This window comes from Gouania willdenowi, chromosome 11 (genome assembly GCF_900634775.1).
Source record: "Gouania willdenowi chromosome 11, fGouWil2.1, whole genome shotgun sequence".
In the NCBI taxonomy this organism is placed as follows: domain Eukaryota; kingdom Metazoa; phylum Chordata; class Actinopteri; order Blenniiformes; family Gobiesocidae; genus Gouania; species Gouania willdenowi.
The window spans coordinates 27,597,621-27,620,597 of record NC_041054.1 but is presented as its reverse complement, the minus strand read 5'-3'; positions in this window follow the sequence as shown (position 1 = coordinate 27,620,597).

The following is a 22,977-nucleotide window of genomic DNA, read 5'->3' as shown; positions in this document are numbered from 1 at the left end:
GACATGTCCTCTTTTTACTTCTTGTCTGGACCGTCCTGTCACTAGATCTAATTATTTCACGGAGCAGATCCTTTCAACGCAGGTGCAAAACGCGTGCCTATTTTACGGCAGTTTGTGTACTATTTAAAAGGTTGAAACTCTGCTATTTAAAAAGAATTAGACATTTATGTTTTGAGTGAGTTCCAATTTGTTTGGTTTTTGATTGTCAATGTTGTGTATTGTGTTTTCATTTGTTTTTATTTTATTTTATTAACAATTAAAAACACCACCAAACAGTCACATATTTACATGTGTACTATAAAAAATATCACGTCCCAGCAGCTCTGTTGTTAGGATTACGACTGAAGGAAGTGACGTCTACACGCATGCGTTGAAAGGATTTGCTCCGTGAAAGGATTAGGTAGTGACACATACTGCCGGATTTTACAAACTCATTAAAATGCTTGTGTTTCCCAGGGACCCTCAACGCCTCTCAGGGAACACATTCATTTAAGAAAGTGTCTATTTGTACGGTTGCCGTACTGACAACCCACGGTGCTATTGGTACGTTTACCAAAGTACGTAGCGTCTTAGGGTTAGGTTATAACCCTATATCGCAACAATTTTTAGTGTTAGGGTTAGGTTTACTCTTAGGTTTAGTCTTAGTTATGTGACCTAAACTGGCCAATGACTGACCTATCACATGACCTAAACTGGCCAATGAGGGGCACTGTGTACTGTGGAGAGTCGGTATATTGATACAGCAACCATACGAATAGCCACTGCCTTCATTTAAATGACCATAATTCCACTAATATTTGGTCTATCGGAGATATTCCAGCAGTTCCTGAAAGCGAAAGAGTTGCTCTTTAGAGCTATTATCAGTGATTTTACTCACACATCATTAAAGATGGCGCTTTGTTTTGACGAAATCGTCACACACGAGGAAAAGAGAAGAGAGACTAAAGTCCAATATTGATTGAAAGAGACCAAATACTGCAGGATGTAATTAAAAAATATCAGCAGGGAGATCCTCCTGGATGATAAAACCTCCATGGAGGTTCAGAGAGGGATTAGAAAATGAAGGAGCCACTGGAAGAAACTTAGAATGTAGGAGGCTATGGTACATTTTCCATTATTGTCTCCACGGACAACAGACTCACAGTCACCATGGGACCGTGTGGTGTAACTATATAGTGTATATCTAATGAATATTTACTGTTCAGTAAGTATTGAGGGGTTTTCTTTTTATTATTTCCAGGAGGAGTTGTTAAGTAATTTCCCCCTGGGATAAATAAAGTACTTCTGATTCTGATTTCTCATTGTTTCAATGATTGAGAGAGTTAAAAAGGTATATATGAGATTTTTCAACAACAAATTGTTATAATGCAAAATAAAGGTGATTTTTTTTTTAAAAAGCTTTTGTTATAAAGAGAGAAATTGATTTTTAAACCTTATGGACAATAACAATTCATTTATTTACTATATTGTATTTTGCAGTTACAAGGTAAATTCAAGAAAACATTGAGTACTTTGAGTATGCCGAGGTCGGCCCAAGTGTCCCCTTATTTTAAATCAAAACATGGTCACCCTAGTTTTGAATTCTCAGTAAAAGTTTCCTGTCCTGGTTTTTCATAAGTGTCACTTTGTCCCATATTGGACGTTCACCTTCATCCTGTTTCTGCTTCTCACCTGATAGTTTTAGGGACGCCTTGACAAGGAGCAGTACCTTTATTCTGACCTTTCAGCTGTACTTCACAAGTTACTGTATATCTGTTCAAATTCAACAGCTGCACAAACGTAGTCCAGAGGTGTCGCCAATCTACCAATGAAAAGCTCCATAGGCTGAACTGGGCCTGCTGTGGCTTTGAGTGGCTGAGCTGACAGGAAGTGGAGCCATTGGCAGCAGACTGTAGTGGAGGCCGGCTGTGACAGGGGATGGCAGGGTGGGTGTCACCCTGTCTCTGTGTGTCTCCGTGTGTCTCGCCTGGCTGATCAGGGACGACAGGACCGCTGCACCCAACCTTCAGTCAGCTGTCACACGAGGTCACGACAGCAGACAAAGCCTACGAGTGCGCAGGCTAAGCTACACTTGTCTGCATTTGGACATCAGTGAGAAGTTTAGATGGAAGCAAAATAAAGAATTAGGACGATAAAAACTGTCTGCGTCTGGATCTAATTCCTCTGTAGACCTCGTTCCTTTTATTTTGGCGGTCGTTGGTTAACACCGGGGAGTGAATCGAGAGGAATAAAAACACTGCAACTTGAATTAGAGAGGAAAATGGAAGGAGTTCAGAGGGTCGTATATCATTAAGCAATTGAGAAAGTTAATTAGGCAGCTCTGATAATTATTGCCATGGCAACCTGAGCGCACTCATGCAGATTTGATTAACGAGGTGCCATTTATCAGAGCTGGAGAACGCAGGGCCTGAGCAGAGCTGGAGGGACCCCTAAAGGTGGCTCATGGGTAATGTAAGCACACACACACACGCACGCACGCACACACACACACACACACACACACACACACACACACAGGCGACCCACTATCAGGTTTGGGGTCAATTATATTTCTCAGTTACAATTACGTTTTCAATTACTCATGTTCAATTTCAAGTCAATTATGTTTACAGTGACCAACATTTTTTCCAATTACAATTAAATTACAATTATTGTTTTCCCCCTTAAGTTAATTACAACTACATTCTCAATTATTAAAGTTCTTTTACAATTATTCACAATTACTGAGCCTGAAATAAATAACCTCATAAAAGTTAACCTTGTGTTAGCTTTCTGTTAGCATCTCTTATGAAAACTGCCCCAAAAGAAGCTGTAAAATACACTAAAAACAAATATCTATCATAATTAGTTTCTCATCTCTTGGTTACCTTGGTTTCCTAATCAGTGAAAACTATAGGTATGATATTTTTGGTGTGGGCATCTGAGCCTTTTTTGAGTCAATATACCCCTAGATTTCAGTTTATTAAAATGGTAAAATGTGGGAAAGCTTGATATGAATATTTTAATAATTGTTAACTACATATATGTAGAAATGTATATAGAACTGTAACATGGTTCCCCAGTTTTGCATTAAATTATAATTGACAATTTCATAGAATTTCCATGGCAATTACAATTAAAGTCAATTATTTAAACTGAATTACAATTTAATTACGATTTCAACAGCAACTGATTTTTTTGAATTAAAATTACACCAAAATTGTAATGAATTGTCAATTACAAAAATATATATATTTATTTAAATATTTATATATTGAATAATACTGTGTTTATGCTTTGTGTTTATATTTTCTTTGTCCCCTACATTATGAGTACTTTAACCAACACCAGGCTAGTGGAAGAACCTAATATGTAATAGAGTTCTTTTTCAGGAATTTTCAGAATTTTTATCTTAAAATTTGACCAAATTGTTCTTTGAGGTGATTTTAATATCCATGTCGATGACCCAACAACGTTTTTGCCAGTGACTTTTTAAACACTACAATTTATTTTTATTTTAATCAGCATGTGTGTGGACCAAATCATATTCATAGACATCCTCTGGACCTTGTTTTTAGGAAAGTGCAGATCTGTCTGTGTACAGTATACTGAATCAGACCACAGAGTAAAAATAACCCAGTTCCTCAATGAACAACATGCTTTAAAGTTTAGCTCAAAACTTGAATTACAACAAACACTTGTGTGAATGTTCAAACACAAATGATCTTGTTATCTATTTTAACTCAATCTGCTCATCTTCATTAAATGCCATTGCACCTGTTAAAATAATTGTACAGAAAGAACACAGCCCTGGATCAACGAGAGCCCCAATGGTAGAAGACTGGGCTCGCAGTTCATTACCATCACATGAAAGAGCTTTTAATGCAATACAACATATGATTAAGGACTCAAAATCCAATGATTTAACTCCTCTCATCAAAATATTTTTATTCAGGACTAGGGATGTAACGATTCACTCAACTCCCGATACGATTCGATTCACGATACTGGGTTCACGATACGATTTTCTCACGATTTATTTTACAAAATGGGACTGTTGACAAATGACTGAAAAATATTCCTTTATTTTTTTGGGGAAAATACTGTACTATTTTCCTTTTATTTTTCATTGTCAAAAGAATCACTTGAAAAACTATGCAAAATGATGCAATTTAACTAAAAATAAATCTTGAATGAAATACATAAAGAAATAATACAAATGAAGAAGAAACCTATTAATTTAAATTCTGGTTCTATAGTAAACAATTCAAAACTGCGTAATAGTTCTTTTTCTTTTTAAAAGTGCAACTGAAAATGTATTTTGTGCCTTAACAACAGTCATTTTACTGTATTTACGTCAGATATTTGTTTAGACCAGCAGAGGGCGCTGGTAACCCAGTGGTCAGTTGGCATGCAGTTATTCCACCAGTGAAGAAGAGAAGCTATGCTAGCAGACAGAGCTAATAGAAAAACATGACTCTTACAGATATTCACGTAATATTACAGATATTCTTTCGGTGCTAAAGGAGTAAAGAATCATTTATGAGCATGTTTAACAGTAAATGGCGGCCAGAAAAAAAATAGTAGCAGATTCCGCCCGTCACGTCCGCTTCTGGAAGGATTAATATATAGCGCCCTCTGCTGTTTAAAAAAAGTACTGCGATTCAATTTTCAGAGCATCGATGTGAACCATGGTACCTATGAATCGATTTTTAACTGCCTTACGATTAATCGTTACATCCCTATTCAGGACTGTGGATCATCCTTTAAACCCAGCTACCACTTGTTTGCCTATTGAGAGTGATGAGGACTGTGAAATTTTTTTATGCTATTTTATTGATAAAATAAATGTTTATGCTGATGATTTGCAATTGTATCTGCCTTTTACGCACTGTCAACCTGGTATGCTGAGTTCACTAATCGACTGTGTCACTAACTGGGTTTCCATTACAGATTTTCCCAAAATAAAAGTGATATTTCTAAATGTCGACAAAGTATTATTGCGATTTGAATGTGTTTCCATTGAAGGTTGTTTTGGGCAGGAGCCTCGCAACTCCCATGAAAATCTTATCCCGCGAGACTTCGTCGCAGGAAAAAGGACGCTTAGAACATCTTTATAACACTGTAATGTGACAGTAATAATTTTTAAGTATCATACTAAGAAATGTCACGTTCTACTCTTCTGTCTACACATGCCGCATCATGTTTACTCAGAGAGCAGTGGTCATATGACCAGGTACATCACGTTCTGTGTCATGTATTTGCGGAAAAGGTGTTTTCATAGCGCTTTTACGACACATTAAAATATACAGTCCCTTCAGGAAACTCTGTGAAATCAGTGCAGCATTGCAATTTTTCCAAAAGCCCACAACTTTCCAGCAACTTTGCTGAAAAAAAACATATACATATGCGGCCGCTTATTGTTTTTTTTTTTTTTGGCATTTTTTTTGTGCTTGTAATTGCTACGGAAGTAGCGAAGGATGTACTATGGGCTTTGCGCCATAGACATATAGTACATAACAGGGGTCTCAAACTCAAATTACCTGGGGGCCACAGTAGGCAGAGTCTGGGTGAGGCTGGGCCATATCAGGTATGCCACTAAAAAAATGAAACCAATGGAAAAAAAAAAAAAAAAAACGTTTCTTTTTTTAAACCAATCACGTCTCTCTGTCTCCCTACTTGTTCTCGATCCCTTGCATACACAAGCTCACACTGAAAGCGCGTCACCACTGACAGAGTTAAAACAGAGTTTTTGGTCATGTTTTTTTAACATATATGATGATAAAGTTTATTGTTTACTTACTGTTGAATGAAACATGAGACAATGACGTTTCTACACAATACAAGCGATGAGCTGAGCTCCTCTTCTGCAGCAGCTGTGAGCATGCATGTGAGTGAGACAGAGTACAGGGGGGAGGGGGTAAAGGCAGAGCCGTCGGGGAGGCTACATTCAAAATCATGCTAGCTTTCGAAAATTGCCTATCCTACCTTTAAAGAACTGTTAGTAATGACGTTTATGAAGATTTCTTTTGTTTTTACCAAAGTTTTTTGTGGAATACCTGATGCGGCCCAGCCTCACCCAGACTCTGCCTACTGTGGCCCCCAGGTAATTTGAGTTTGAGACCCCTGCTCGACACAGTTTCTCTGTGTTTGTGATTGGTCTGATGCTGTAATCTCCAGCCCTTTGTGAGCGCATGTGAGCGCTCGTTTTCCGATTGGCTGGAAGCCGGGACCTCCGACCACAAATACGTTGTGTGTATAAAAGCTTTTGCATAATGACAATAAAATTATTCTGATTCTATATAATCCCGGGCCAGGGCTGTCAAACATGGAGCAATTTGATTAAAAGTGAGCCATAGATCTTAGGCAGGAATAGGAGCAATTTAACATTTTTAAGTCCTACTTTGCTAACATAAAAATGATATAAAGTATGTAAGGCACTGACAATATCCAAGCAATAAGTGACAGATATCAGTCTGTACAGAATCTTCACTTTAAAATTCCTTGATTTTGAGATTTGTGTATTGTAGTGCAATTATGTGGAATTGCAGAGCTGCCAAGCTGTACTCTTTGAGAGTGACACATTCTCACACGACACTTGACATTTCTCAGCCTTATATTTCCCCATTCAATACTCTTTTTTTTCATGATAATGAACTTTTGTCCTCACGGCTTGCCGTAGCTTGAGTAACTCTGATTGACTGACCGAGATAACCAATCCCAGACCAATCCATGTCTCCTTGTGCCTAAATCTAACCAACCACGGCAGGCATCACACAATAATGAACCAATCAGAAGGAACGTAAGGTGGGTCTTGACGAGCTGGTCTCTATTGACACCTCACTCAACGTGCACCGACTCGTCGACATGCTTTCAGAAAGAAAGTTTCTGGAGAACTGATGCCGTCTGAGATGGTACTGTATGTAACTACCCAATTGTGTTCACTGTTTATATTGATCTGTGTGTGTGTGTGTGTGTGTGTGTGTGTGTGTGTGTGTGTGTGTGTGTGTGTGTGTGTGTGTGTGTGTGTGTGTGTGTGTGTGTGTGTGTGTGTGTGTGTGTGTGTGTGTGTGTGTTATAGTGTTAGTTTACTCATCTAAAAAACTAACATTTTGTGTGTCTCTCTCTCTCTCTCACTCACGTTTGTATAAGGGTGTGCGATCTGACGTTATTAGATCGCTAAGGATTAAAACATGACGACGATCTCCCAAATCACAGAGATCGAAGAAACCGTCTGTAGTTAACATTTTAACCCTTGCGGTGCCGTGTCTGTGTCATGTCTGTGGTTCATACACAGCACATCCAAAGGTTTTTTTCTCTGCCAACTAGTCAGCATGTCAGCATTACAGACACCGAAAAATTATTAAGCGCTTAAACAGGGCTAGTGCACGGACACACACAGTCAGCTGTGTTAGTGACTGTCTGTCAGAGGTTCAGTGCAGATGTCTGTCTGTCTGTTAAACTCTATCAGTTCTGAGTGTTGAAGCACTGAGAGATGTTTGAGGAAACACTGCATGTGTTTCTCTTCTCTAACTAACTCTCTGTCATTCAGAGATCTGCTGCTGCTGAAGCTAACGGGGCTGTTTACACATTCTTAAAGAGACAGTGTCATGAATGTGATTTACTTTTACACCTTTCAGCAACTCAGAGCTGCCCTGAAAAAAGCAACACTGCATAATTTAATCACATTTCAGCCTTAATGAAGGAAAAAGTCAAAAGTGACACAAAATCATGTTATTGTGCTGCTAGTGATTAATAAAAGGGTCTTTGTGGCTCCACTGACTTTGACTCATTATTGTTTTTCTTGTAAAACTATTGATAAAAAAATAAATGGTTTATATCGGTACAAAATACCCCCAGCCTGTGAGCCAGATAGCAAAATAATAGGTGACATGTAGGAGAGGGCAGCGCACCTTTGGATGAGAAATCATCCGTGCTCAGCAGAGCTAAGAGGGAGAGGAGGAAAGGCGTTTACGAGACAGAAAATGGTGCTACGTACAAGAGTTGACGTTCCCAGCAGCAAGTAGTGACACTCTGTATGTCCGGGAGGAAGAGGAAGTTGCGTGTGTGCAGACTGACGGGAGAGACCTGGAGGAATGCCAAAATACAGTAAGAAATCCATTCAAATCTGACCCAGATAGCAAAATAATAATAATTTTGCCATCAAAAGCCTGGTCTCAGTATATTTTTAATTTTTTTTTTTATTATTTATATAAGGAAATAATGTTCAGATGTTAGAGTTGTCACTAAAGCAAAAAAAAAAAATAGCTTTAAAGTCACTGACAGGGTTTTTTAGAAAAAGGCTGTTTTCTCATCTTTTTGCTCTGAAACTGAAGATTTGTGTAAAACTTGCTCTATTCAATGGCTGATTACAAAATAACAAAACGAGCCAGAAACAAATTATTTCTTGAAAGTAGAGGCTTCAATCTTTCAGAATCTGGTGTCAGATTTCAGATAGTCATAGTAGAAAATATTCTGTGGGTATTTAAAATCAGTCATTACCTCAATAACAAATGGAAATCACTAGACTGATATGCTGCCTTGTTATGTTGAAAGTAATGCTAATGCTAATGCTACACTACTTTAGTTAAACAAAGTGTGTGACTATGAGAACAAATCAGCCCTTTTGTTTGATGTTAAATGTACTTGGAACCAGTTTGATAAATTGCTTACATACAATTTTAAAAAATATTTGAAAATTACCTTGTCTTAAATTATCTTGTTTTTTTCCATTTAGGACGATGATTTTAGTAGTTGAATTGGTTTGTTTTACTGGTAAATAATTTTAAAATAGTCTAAATGATTTGAATGAAAAAAAATTGTATTGTGATCGTGATTTTACAAAGAAAAAATCGTGATGTGATTTTTCCCCCCACATCGCCCACTCCTACATATGTCTGTCTGTGCGAGACATGAACTTAAATTAACTGTGGCCCATTGCCTTGGACCACAGTGTTTTAAGTGGGAGCCCCATGCCTCTGTCATCAAGGCATCAAAATCTGAGACAAACACCTACAACATGAGACATGTCCCCAGATAAATGATGGAGAGTGGGTTGAAATGAAATATTGACAGATAAATGTATTTTGTCAAAATTCTTGTTAGTTTTCATTTCTAATTTATTGTTGATTAAAACTAGCATTAGGAGGCTACAGTGCAGGAAGAGCTGCTGGCATGGAGGTGATGACATCAGTCTGAAGGTAGAAATCAACGTTAAAACAGGCCAAAGCCATGTTAAAAGAGGCCACATGTTTTTTCGCTGGAATGCATCATGTCACAAAATTCTCACTCTTGTCATTTTCTGAAATTTGACAGCCCTGGGATTGTTTGTCAGAAATTGTAAGATTTTTTAAGACTGGAGCTTTCTTTCAACAATTGTGACTAGATTAAAAAGGACTGCATCATGTGATAAACGCACAGAAAAATACTTTGAACTTTCTTTGAATCTGTGCATTTGAAGAGACTTTAACTGAAACTGACACTAAATCACTGTAAATGTTTAATATTTGAGATAGCTTTGCAATGTATGGTTGATTTTCATGTAATATATCCATTATTGTAGATTTGTATGGCGTATCATATGATGCATGGTGACCTTTGATTCCTGCTTATAAACTGGGAATATACATGCAGGTTACTCCATTATTGTCACTCAGTGTAATATTTGTGAAATCAGGGGTTGTAAAGAGGGTTTTCCTCTGAGTTAAAGAACATTTCTGCAGTTACTGAACAAAAGGGAATCAGAGAAAAGAAAGGATGGGGTTTGCATTCAGAAGAGTGAGGATAAAGAGAGTTAGAATGTGGATACCAGTTCACATGTTGCCCTCTGGTGGAAAAACACTCAGCACGACAGGCTGATGTCAGGCATTGGAGATGCTTCATTATACAGCTGGGATGAGCATTAATGGTTGTTAGAAGAGCACAGGGTGCGATTAAAGCCAACAAATAATGCATTAAACCCACACAATGGACACGAAAAGGAGGCGAAATGAAAACACGAGCAATTTCAGAGGCGATAGCTGTCAGCCGTTGGAACGCGAGTGAGAAACGGAGAATAGATAGGCTTCAAGGAGAGCCTTCATCATCACAGGAGGGAAAAATGACACATTTAGCATGTGCTAGAGACATGCTATCAAAATCAGTTTGTGGGGGAAAAAACACTTAATTAGCACTCTCAAGGGTTTTATTTCTACCACTGATGGCACCATTGGCAGCGAGCAGACAGAAGTGAACACATGAAAGCTGAGTGAGCGCAGTGGGAGATTTCTCCAGGGACCAGATAATCCTCCTCCACATCATTTCACAGCCAGCCAAGTGAGAGCTATGGATTACACTTTATTATACAAATATCAAGCACAGATGAATTCTAATAACAGTCATATCAATTACAGCCTTCTCACTCTCAATGTTTCATAAATATCTGACAATGCTAAGAAAGCCAGTGCTTTAAAAATAGAAAAAGAAGAAGCTGTCACAGAAACAGCTGGCTCTATTGAGCTCCTTTCAAGTCAACGTGTGAACCTGCAGTTCCTAGCCTTGTCACAGTCGATTACAGCTACACCTGCTGTTAGCGTCCACGCTCGTCACACTTCCTGCCTGTTTGATGAGTAAAATAAGAAGAGTGACCAAAGAGAGCTCACACAAAGAAGACTTCACACAGAACGTGCGGAATACGACAAGACAAATCAAGACTGGCTCAAACTTCACAGGCACTAAAGTGAAGCTAAGCTTACTGTAGCAATTATTGGCTAACAGCTCAAAAGCTAAAAACTATTGTTAATCCAGCCGTTGAGTTTCTGAGAGAACTTTTTACATCCTCCAAGAGTTTATTCAGTGGGATCTTAAACACCAGACAACTGGGAGCCACAGATTTACGAGAAGCATACAAAGAATGACTTCAATGACAACCAAAAAAATAAACAAAAAAACTGAAAATATTTTTTTCTAAAAACAAAAAAAGATACAAAATCACAGAAAAAGATACAAAATGTTTTTAATGATCAAAAACAAACAAAAACCCAAATCCAAAAAGGCACGAGGAAACCAAGGAGCAGGAGACAAAAACGCAGAAGCACATGAAGGTAACATTGACAATGATCCAGCCATCACTTTGTGTCCAAACACTCAGTTAAATAGTGAGGGAGGCTCGATAGGGATTGGGCCACACCTGGGTGGAAACATGAGGGAGCTAATCAGTCACAACGCAAACGCATTGACATCACTGGTAGGGCTTTTCCACCAAGAGCACGGGCTTTTCGTTTGGAGCAATAGTTGGAGCTTGAGCTACTTCAGAGCTAGTCCTGTTTAGCTGAAGAACCGGTTTGGTTTTCCACCGCAGCAGCGGCAAGTTGGAGCCACGTCCTTGCGTCACCTCAATACGTCACTGATTACGTAGCTGTTTACCCATGAGCACTTCTCCCATAATGAAGCCCATGTTTTGACTGTTCACATCGTATGAATACTATCCTATCCTATGTAAATATTCAGCTGAACAACTCCATCCGTCTTCATCAGTCACAGGAATCTGTTACATTTGTGAACACAGGTAATAATCAAAGACGTTTTATTGCTTAACAATGACTGTGTTAGTGTTAGCCTTTGCTAAGCTACTTAGCTTCAACTACACTTGCATAAGTACAGCAGATAAAGACAATAAGTTGATTTTGATATGTTTGTTTATCATTATAGATGCTCTTAATGCTGACTGTGCACGTCTGTGATCACACTGCTGAGACTCAATACGACCAGAATCAGAACAAGTTTGTGTCCTGATGTCATTCATTCATCTGCGTTTGGACCGAGGACTTACTGTGTGTGACTGAAGGGATGCTGGATTTAAATGTTTGTGTCCTCATCATGTTGTTCAACTTGTGTTATTTATGATCAACGACACCTTATTGATCCACATTTGTTTTATATCTATTGCTGCTGTTTGATTTGTTTCAACAAATTTTGTTTTGAGGAACTCTCCACTGCATTCTATTTAAATGTCCTACTCATTAGGTGAGTGTTGTATGAACTTTTCAATTTGTCCAGGAATGAAAAATAATATTAGTTCTTAATAATAGTTTCATTTATTCATAAACAAAAACAGAATGGACCAACAGATAATAATGATCATGTTGATGTTTGCATAGAATGAATGAATCTAACGAGATTTGTTCTGAGACGAAGACGAGCTGAGATACAGATAAACCTCCAAATCCAACTCTGAAATGATCAGAAACGTTACCACATAGTTCAGTAATATTGTTACATGATCATTGTGTAACAATATGATAAGTTCTGAATACAGATCAATGAAATATTACTGCTGCTTTCAGGAATATTAAAGTATTATGGTTTCCTAGCTAACCAGCGGCTAACTGGCTAGCCTGCACCACTTTAGACGCAACGTTCATAATATTGATGAGTGAATATTGTAGCAAGTATATTGGAAGTAGTTTAACAACTTACCAGGAATAGGAACAGTTCTACACGACAAGCTCCTCCGTGGCTGTAGTTCTGTTTGGTTCGTGGGGCTCCGCCCACTTTCCCTAAACCTCTTCAGACACCCACAGAACCAGGAAACAATGTTCTCCTCCTCTGACCACTGCTCTGTCTTCTTTGACTCACTTTTAAATGTTTTTTGTCGGATTTGCGCTAACGTGACCAGCCACTCGCCAGCTTAAAAAAAAAATGGCTGCTTTTCATTTTTGGAGGACCGTCGATAACCCCGCCTACCACACGCCCACTTTAGAGCTGAGCTGTAGCCCAGAAACTATGTGGGGCCAGCGTAGCTCTGGTTTTGGGCTCTGAGAGCTGGAGCTATGTTGGTGGAAACAGAATGGCTCGGAGCCAAAACAGGCGCTAGCTCCAAGTTAGCTCCAGCCCGATGGAAAAGCCTTATGGGAGGTGGAGACACGAGCAAGAATACCTGGAACACAAAGATACTGGCTGCGTCCTTATAGTCCCTCCTATCTCCTTTCCTGTCCACTTTTACACAACCCTGCTGGTGTATCAATCTGTGAATGGGTTTGGTCCAGAATACATCAGTGACATGTTAGTCAGGTATGAACCCAGCAGGTCTCTCAGATCTATGGACACAGGTCAGATAGTGGAGCCCAGAGCTCACAGTAACCATGGTGATGCTGTGTTTAGTTGTTATGCTGCAAAGAAGTGGAACAAACTGCAGCAGAGCTGAAGTCAGCATCACATGTGAACATTTTTAAATCAAAGTTAAAGGAACTTTTTTCTCTACTGCATATGATTGAGAGAGAGATTTTTGGTCATGTTGTTGATTTAATGTGTTTGTTGATGATTTTAATTGATTTTACTGATGATTTTTAATGTTCTTATTGATTTTAAACAATTGAATGTTTTATCATGTAATGCACATTGCGTTGCCTTGTGTATGAAATGCGCTATACAGATAAATTTGCCTTGCCTTGGATGACAACAGTAGCTGTTAACAGACATCGTCCATCTTCTAATTCAGTAAATCATCCAGCTGATCATGTTCCGGTTGGAGTTCATCTCAGTGCTGCATTTAAACCACGGCAACATGCCTACTTCAGCAAGCTTTGTCCGCAAATGTCTTGCAACCCACCCCCACCCCAGTGTCTTCTGTTGGCATCTGTCTGTGCCTCTATTCCAGGGGTCCTGCTGACCGCTCCCTCTACTTATACCTCTCCATGTAGCTCATGGAAGAGCGAAACGGGGCTCCCTTCCAGAGTCGGGCGCCAGGCTGGGGGTGCATTAAGAAAAATGAGGGGGGCACCAAGTAGCATCTAACCCCCCAGAAATCTGGTTCTGTTTGAATTATATTTGGATATATAAGGAAAACTAGGACAACAGCTTCATGTTTTAATCTCACCACACAGAGAGGACCGACAGGCAGACTTTTATTCTGCTACGTTTATTAAAAATGATCTTGTATCATGTGTTCCTCCTCGCACCGATGGCAGAGATATAATTTGTGTCGATGACGTTTTGTTAAAGAGATGCTGGAAGTCTGAATCTGTGAATATCTGCCAACTTTACCGATCAGTGTTACGATCCAAATAGTATCCAGATAATCTGGTGACTTTTGCTCCCACTCCGGACATAAAAAGAAGCAACGCATAAGTCACATTACTGGTGAATTGAAGCGTTTTTAATACATTAATAAATCAAAACCAAAGAATGAATGAATAAATCTACTGGTGCTCCTCATGTCTTATGATCAACTTCCGTGTGCTGACGGCTGCTGTTAGCGGTATTTATAACGTGCAAAAAAAAATTTCACTACCCTAATAAAAGCTGTAATTTTTTGTTGCAAAAGTATCAAATGGTAGAAGTTCTAATATTGTTCCTCACACCAGCCTCACAGTTAATAGCCAGTCACTAGTTTATTTGGATACTATTTGGATCGTAACACGGCCAAACAAAACTACAGCATGAGCAGATTTTTACGAGCTAAAACGTCCACAGACTGAATGAAAACATGAGCAGGACCAGAAAACTGCTGGAATAAATCCCAAACAGTTCTATCGTGTGAGGAGACCTGGACCAGGACCTGTGAAACGAGGTGCAGCGGACTTCACTTTCTCCATAAATATCACACAAACAGAACAAGATAATAATTTGGTTTTAAAACGAAATAACCAAAGAACGAAGGGTAAACGGATTCCTAATGCTATATAAACACAGCCACAAAAACAAAGTTAGCTCGCTAACATACCTTATGAAGTGGTCGCTACAGCATCAGCAGACTCTGCTCCTCCTGACCACAGACATAGGTTTAAAATGCACTTTTTACGGCGTTGTTCTGTGAGCTTTTTACGTTTCTCACCCTTATGAACGACAATCTTCGGTACTCTATAAAATCTCTTCCTTTTCTCGGTTAGAACGATTGGAGCAGCCGTAAACTACACAAAATATGGGCATTTGGATGATTTCAGACGGCAGATTCTCAAGCTTCCTGCTCTCTCTTAGCGTTCTGGCTTTGTCGCGAAGCAGCAATGTGAATGGAGTCACGTGAATCAACAGAGCAGGCCATAGACATATACACAAAACAACAGCTCTAGAAATGGACACATTCAGTTGATAGTCAATCAGATATCTTTGATAAATAAAAAGTTCCCCTGTAGTGAGTGGAAGAGTGTGTGTGGGGGGGCACTGCCCGCGAATGCCCCTCCATGACGCCGACACTACTCCCTTCGCTTCGTGTTTCCCATACAGCTGCTGGAAAGGGCAGAGAGGTCCCAGAACAGAGCTTTATCGCCAAATCTAAACTGTATGCTAAAGAAAACAATTGGACTAAAATTATCCCAACTGAACTAGAAATGTGCACACAGAATACAAAATAACATAAATAACTCAAAAAACACAAAATGAGAAATACACAAAAATACACAGAAAAAATACAAAATAACAGAAATAAACAAAAAACGCAAAATAACTCATAACGCACACAAAACAGCAATAAACAAAAAAAAAAACACACACACAGAAAGACTCCAAATAACACACAAAACTGAAATACACAAAATAAATCCAAAACAACATACAAAATGACCGAACACACAAAAAAAAAACACGGAGAAAATGACAACAACTTGGAATAGCCTCAGTGAGGAGCATCCACAAAGTCAATCCTTCCTTTTGTTCCATTCACTGTGAAAAGTATGAAACATTTTCTGACCGTACCTTTGCTGAAGCTCTGGTAACTCAGGTGTTGGTCTACCAAAGCTGTCGTTTTTCCTCAAAAAAAGTTTTTTTTTATCGTCTCTAGCGCTGTCATCCTGCCTGTAGAGTTATCCCGCCCACTAGCTAGAGAACGTAGCAGCAGCGGTCACATGGGATCAATTCACTTAATGCACTGAACTTAGGTATAGCATTTAGCATAAAGCATTTACGTCCAAAGGCAGCGTAAAGAGCTGCCTTTGGACGTAAATGGTTTTTATCTTGGGGAACTGACTGCGCATTCGCAAACACATAAAAACACGCTATGGGATCAGAGGCAGAGCAGCAACGAGCTTTTGAGAAGGGGTGTGGCCTCCTCCTGCCTTACAGCGGTTAGGAAATAGGGGCTATGAAAAGCAGAAAATGCTGACACTTTCAAACTTATACATACTGTAGGCTATCGGAAATGAAAAAATAAATAATTTATAATTATATTATAATCAAAACAAATGATCAAAATATAAATTCACCCTTGGGTAGGCCTTGCCTACCCTGACTGCACGTCACTGTGTGTGTGCTACTCTCACTTCTCAACACTGTAGAATGAATAGAGTCTTTGTTTTTATTTGGAAACACCAACTTTACATTGCATGCTACAACATGAAGGACTGGAAACCAGTGTTTTCTGTGTGTGAACACTGGGCTGCTTCACTTCTCTCAATTTATGTTTATTACTTTTTTACTTTAATTTTAGAGCAGCGTACAGTCATGCTCTGATCATACCTGTCAAGTATCCCGTTTTGGCCTGGAAACGCCCATATTTTAACCCTCTTTCCCGCCATCTTCCCGTATTAGTATTTTCCCGCTTGGTGGCAGTTCTCGCGAGATTAATGCTGACAGCGGCAACAAACCCGGAAACAACTCAGAACAGAGATGATGAAAGAAGACGTTCCGGCAAAAAAACAACGAATTGGTGTAAATACGTTGTGAAATGTGACAGAGAGTTTATCTTCCTAAAGAGCATCAGGATGGGACACAGTTACACGTTCTGTTAGATTAATAACTGAGATTTTAACGTCAACCACACCAGAAGGAACCACGTAAGTCACCATGAAAAATCATCCAATCACAAGCTCCACAAATATACACTGCTTTATAAAGTGTTAAATAATGTACAGTCTGTAATAAATGTGTCTAATAAGTCATTAGTGAATACCAGAGAACCACATGAGTGAGTATGAGAAATTATAAAAAAATATGTAATGAACATAAAATGTTAATGTTTAACTTAAAGACAAGCAACGTGAAATTAACAGTAAATATGCAACGTGTTGATTTGTATATAAACTGTAAGTAGATTAAATAAACATGTGCTTCATAAACACATTTATGTTTTTATTTAGGCTGTTTTATAATTTAGGAATTAGGGCTGGGCGATATATTGAGATACAAGATGTATCGAGTTTTCTATTTTGGCGATATAGAAAACCACAATATTTCACATATATATGTATATATTATAGCTTATTATGTATCAAAATACTAGTTTTAGGAGTCGCTGCTTTTACTTCTCAGAACAACATGTAAAGCTCAGTTAGATGATTAATGAGTGGCACATATTGATCAGCTGTTTGTTAATAAATGTCCCTGTGTAGCATTTTGCATCAACAAATTTAACAAAAAATTGTTTTTCTGGTCAGACTTAATTTAATAAAATTATCTAGATTTATATCATATATCACCATATTGAGAAAATACATTGAGATATGAGTTTTGGTCCATATCACCAGCCCTAGTAGGAATGTTCACAGCATTTCAATGTTAATAAAGGTCGACCTTCCAGACTCTAATCACATAATTGTATTTAGTAAGTGGTTGACATGAGGCTATTTTAGATTTATTGTACACTTGTCTTAAAATATAGCTTGGTTGGACGGCTCGTAGTGGGCACCAGAAAATTTCCCTTATTTTCAAATTCAAAACTTGACAGGTATGTCTCTGATGTTCACGTTTTATCACAGCAGAGCCACCAACATGTGATTGTATCTGATCCAAAGGCCACATTATCAACATTCATGTCAATATTTAGAATAACGACCACAAAAGAACAAAGGGTTTTTGATGTCATTTTGTACATTTGTCTTATTGTGTCTTTGATGTTTTCAGTAGTATTTTTTAGGTCATTGTGGGGATTTTTTTGTCGCCTTTTTGTAGTTTGAGTATTTTTGTGTATATTTGTCTCATTTTGCAAGTCATTTTGGGCCTTTTTGTTATCATTGTGTGTTTTTAAAGTTATGTTTGTTGTCTTAATGTCAGTTTTTGGAGTTCTTTTTTGTATTTTCTCAGTGAGTTGCCCGTGTCTGCTTTCCATTATTGATGCCTCTACAGCTGTCTGTCTAAGGCTGCGTCAGATCTGCAGACGTGCATTTATTTTGTGATGATATGTGTGGAGTTTAAAACCTGCTGAGAACCAACAAAAGTATGTTTTCCTCTTCTAGGTAAGTCTATTCCCCTAACAATCCCAGCAGGCTTTTCAGCATTTCATTCGCCATTGTTGGCAGCTCCCCTGCTGTGGCCACAATCGGCATTGGATATTTTCTTTAAGAACAGTGAACCTGACAGTATTGACGTCCATATTATGGAATTAGGTCACGCTGTTATAGTTTGTCATTTTTGAACAGCAGCAGCCTTCAGTTGAAGGAAGGATGACAGACAGGTACATAGAATTGGTTTAAAACAAATAACTCAGTCAACATACAGATGAACATTAACCGTTACACAACAATTAACACAGTAATACACTTTAACTTACAAAAATGAGCAGAGAAAAATTATTACTGACGTCAAAAGAAAAAAAAACACCCAACTCAGACAAGGGCATAAACAGCCCCCAAAGTAAGCACACAAAATAACAAAAATACAAATAAAAAAAGGGACGATAAAATACACAAAATGAGAGAAAAAGTACATGAAATGACACAAAATGACAACAGAAATGACAGCAAAAATACACAAAATTACTCCACACACACATAAAATGCCTTCAAAACACTTAAGATGAGAACAAAAATACACAAAATGAGAGAAAAATATACAAAATAACAAAAGTACTCAAAATTAGAAAAAAAAATATATAGTCACAACAAAAGAACACAAAATGAATGCAAAAACTCATGAAATGGTCAGAAAGGTCATTATTCTAAATGCTGACAATGTTTCTAATATTGTGGCCCTCAGATTGGTTAATAAAATTTGTGTGTCCCCTGCTTGCTCATCTCTGACCCAAATCTAAACTAATCTATTATCATTTTAATCATCCATTTTAGCTCAGTTCACTCTATTTTAATTTAATATTCATAGAAAACTATTCACCATCTTAAAAAAAACAACCTTAAATTCAGTTTCTTTAAATGAGAGCGAGTTTAAAAAGATGAAGATAACTGTAGGACAGCAAAGAAACCACTGAACTGATGTCAGAAAAACAAAGGGAATGTATGAAGGAGATACAGTATGTTGCTAAATGGGAGAACAGAATGTGATGTGAGCTTGTGTATAAAAAAAATCCACACATGAAATTAATTTCATGCAACAATTGATGGGAAAAATGTGAACCTATAGTTAAAATTTAAACCCAAAGAAAATATTCACACACACGTGATCTGAATGGTCACGTCACAAAAAAAAAAAATATTCACGGAAAAGTACACTGATATCTACACAAATATGGCTATGGCCATGGTTACATGTTTTTTTAATTTGAAATTAGTTATTCCAATTAAATCATTAGTTATTAAAGTGTTTTGCTTTGTGTTTATGTGGCTTATGTCTCTCAGCTGGCCTGGGAACACCTCGGGATCACCCGGGAAGACAAGTCTGAGCCTTGCTGCTAAGGAAGCTCCCCTCGCAACCCGACCACGGATAAGCGGCAGAAGATAGACGGATGGAGACTGGACAGGTTCAAACTCTCCAATTGTGGTTGTACACTTGGATTAAATTTAATTATTTGATTTTAATGTACAATGAACACCTTTGTCTCAAAATATAATCTTTACCAGCTAAAGTTTGGCACCCTTTGTTTAGACATGTTTAGTATTTAAGTATTTGGAAGAACCAGCATTAAAGGTCCCATGTCATGCTATTTATCACCCATCTCCATTTGTTCTAAGAACCTCAAAAACATAGTATTTGAGGTTTATTTTCCCAAACTCGCCTGTTTTCCAGAGTTTTAGCCTCTGATCCTAAACAGCAACTCTAGACAAACAGGATGATTTGTGGCCTACTTACGCATATTCATGAGTGGGCGTGTCTATAGATGAGACACTGACTTCCTCCTCCCCGCACGGTGACGTAGGGCCAGAGGACGGCCCGCTCCTCCCACCCACTCCGTAGCCGAGCTCATGCTGCTTTATAAACATGAGAGAGCATGGGGGCGGGGCGTTCATTGGTACATACATAGATTGTAGAAAACACAGACATATCACTGCGCGAAGAATTCTGAAATGCTCACCTTTGTGGGCGTGTCTGTTTACATGTCAATCACAGCAGAGAGCTTCCTGGAGGTGTGGCTTCTCCAGCTCAGTGCCAGTGGAACTCGTCATCAAATTGGAGTGAGGTGTTTGGGCTCACCCTGCAGTAAGAAAGGAGTAAATCTCCCTCTAACTAATGATTGAAGGAATCAATGGAGAAAAAAAAACACTTTGGTCATGTGTATGAAGCCCAAATAGCACTTTGATGTTTAAAGCACAAAAAAGTCAATTTAGCGTAACATGGGCCCTTTAAGGCCCATGTTACGCTCGGCGCGTCTCTGGGGCCCGCGGTGCCGTATGCCCGTCTGCGCCGTCTGCCCTCTCCGGTGGCCCTCCGTGTTGGTGGGCCGGGCTCCTACCAGACAGGCCTCCTACATGGACACTTCACATCACTCACTCCCAGCTGGTCTGGCTCACCCACTTGTTGCACCACACTGACATACCCAACCCTTGGGGGGCTGGATGGTGGGGCTGGGGGTGGAGGGGGCCGCCGCCTGTGCTACTAAGTAGTGGCGCGGGGGGCGGCACTCCCACCTCTGGCTGCCCTACTAATCCCTCCAATTTTAATTACACCTCAACACCCCACCCCCCGGAGGGTGGGACCACCACTTCCACCCTCCGGAGCTATTGCACCACATACACATATATACACATAGGCTGTGCTCCCCATCCAGCCACCCTTTTTTAATAGCACTTCATACATACACCCCCTCAGGGGATAGGGAAGTGCCTCTCCATTGGGGAATGGAGAGGCACCATAACAGGGTGGTGGGTAAATTCACATATCTGGGCCTGTCGGGTGGGGGCCCGGCCCGTCCGTTGATGGCTGGGCTACTGTGTGGGGATCGGGGGGTGCGGTCGGGCGTGGCGGTGGGTCTCTGGGGGGTGTCGAGGGGTGTTGCTGGGGGCTCCCTTTGCGGGGTCTCTCCGGGCGGTGCCGGCCTGGTGGGGCGTGGGGGTGCCCCTTCCCTGCGGGTGGGGCTTGGCGCTTGTCTCGTTTCCTGGTTGCCTGGGGGGCGTGCCTCGCGGCGTGTGGGTCCGGGTGGCTTGCCGCGCCGGTGTGGGGGGTGGGCGCGCTGGGGGGTGCTGGCGTCGGCGCCGGGGTTGGGGCGGGGTTGCTTGGCGCTCCGGGGTGGTGCTCTTTGCTGGGGGGCGGCTCTAGCTGTTCCGGGGGTTGAGGTCGGTATCGGCCACTTGGTAGGTCTGTCCTGCTATCTGCGGGCTGGCGGGTGGGTGGGTTCTGCGCCTTTGGCTGGGGGCCGCTGCTCCGCATCGGTCGTGTGCCATTGGGGTCCCTCTCTCCTGTGGTGGCGGCCGCCGGTCGCTCTTGCGCCGGGGGGGCATTGCCCCGTGGCCTGCGCTGTCCGGTGGGGGGGCGGGACCTGGGCAGCTGTCTTTGTGCCGTCTGGAGCTGCGCGGTCTTGCTGGGTTGTGGCCTGTTCCTGGGCTGGGGGGTGGGGGGGTGCTCCCCACGGGGGTCTGGCCCGGGGGCTCGCCCTTGGAGGTTCCCTGTCCCGCGGTGGTGCCCTTTGGGTCCGGCGGGTCTGGCCGGCTGGCAGGGCCGGTCCTGGCGGGGGTCTGCCGGGGCGGGTGGTATGGGTCGCGCCCTGCCATGCCTGCAGGTGCGGCCTCGGGTGGCCCCGGCTTGGGCGGCGCCCTGTGAGCCAGGCTCTGCGGTGTGGCTGGGCCCTTGGGGAGGGCAAGGGGGGGCGAGAGGTGATCTGGCGCGCTCTGGGGTGCCTGGTCGGTGCGCCTGGGGGCCGGCGGGGCGGCTTGCAGCATCCCCTTGGTGCCCTCGGCGGCTATGGGCGTGGTTGTCGTCCCTGGGGGTGCTGCTCTTGGTGCTGCTTCCGTTCCGGGTCCTTCTGGCCCGGGGTCCGGACCCTGCTGGCTCTGGGCCCACCGGCAGGCGCCCGCCAGCTGCCCGTTCCGCGCGGCTCTGGCCGTCTGCTGGGCGGGGGCCTTGGCTCCTCTGCTGGGGTCTCGGGCGTGGGGCTCTCTGGGTCCTTCCCTTGGGGGGTTGGGTGCTTGGGTGTGGGTGGGTGGTGGGGGCTGGATGCTGGCGGGGGGCCTTGGGGTTGGGGGTTGGGGTCGGTGGGGGGATGCGCTGGGTGCTCGGCTGCTTGGGGCTTCCTCGGATGTGTGTATGGGGGGCGGTGGCTGCCTCTCGGCCTGGGATCTTGGGGGCATCTGGGGGGTTGCCTGGGGCTCCCTGGCCTCCGCTCTTTCTGCTGGCCTGGCTGCATCTGCGGGCCCAGGGCAGTTCCTGGGATTGCAATAGCGTTTTTTGTTTTTTTTTTGCACATACACTGGTCTACGATGCACTGGCACGCCTTGGGATGTGGGATAAAACTCATACTGGGCTTAACCTTAGACACGTTAATCCCAAATACCTGCTTTAGGTACTACCATTCACTCATTCCCCTGTTCACAGCCACCACCATTATAGCTAAGCTTCACACTTGTCACCATACTGGCTGGATTACACAACATAATAAGCACAATATACTCTACAACCTCACATCTCACCCTCACTGCAAAACAGTCTATTCTTCCCCACCATTTCTATTTCCTGCCTTGAGTCTCTTCTCCCTGCTCCCTTTCCCCTTCCCCTCCACTTAGGTGTAACACTGCTCTCCCTTTTTATATCCTCCCTCTAATAAAAGATTTCTTACCCTTCCTTAGGGAGGGCTGGTGATGGTCACAATTAAGCAATAAAATAAATCAATGTATTTTATTGCAATAACAAAATATGCATTGCTGTCTCATAATGATTGCACTTCCTGTGGTGTTGACCTTTGACAGCATGTGCAGACAAGAGGAAAAA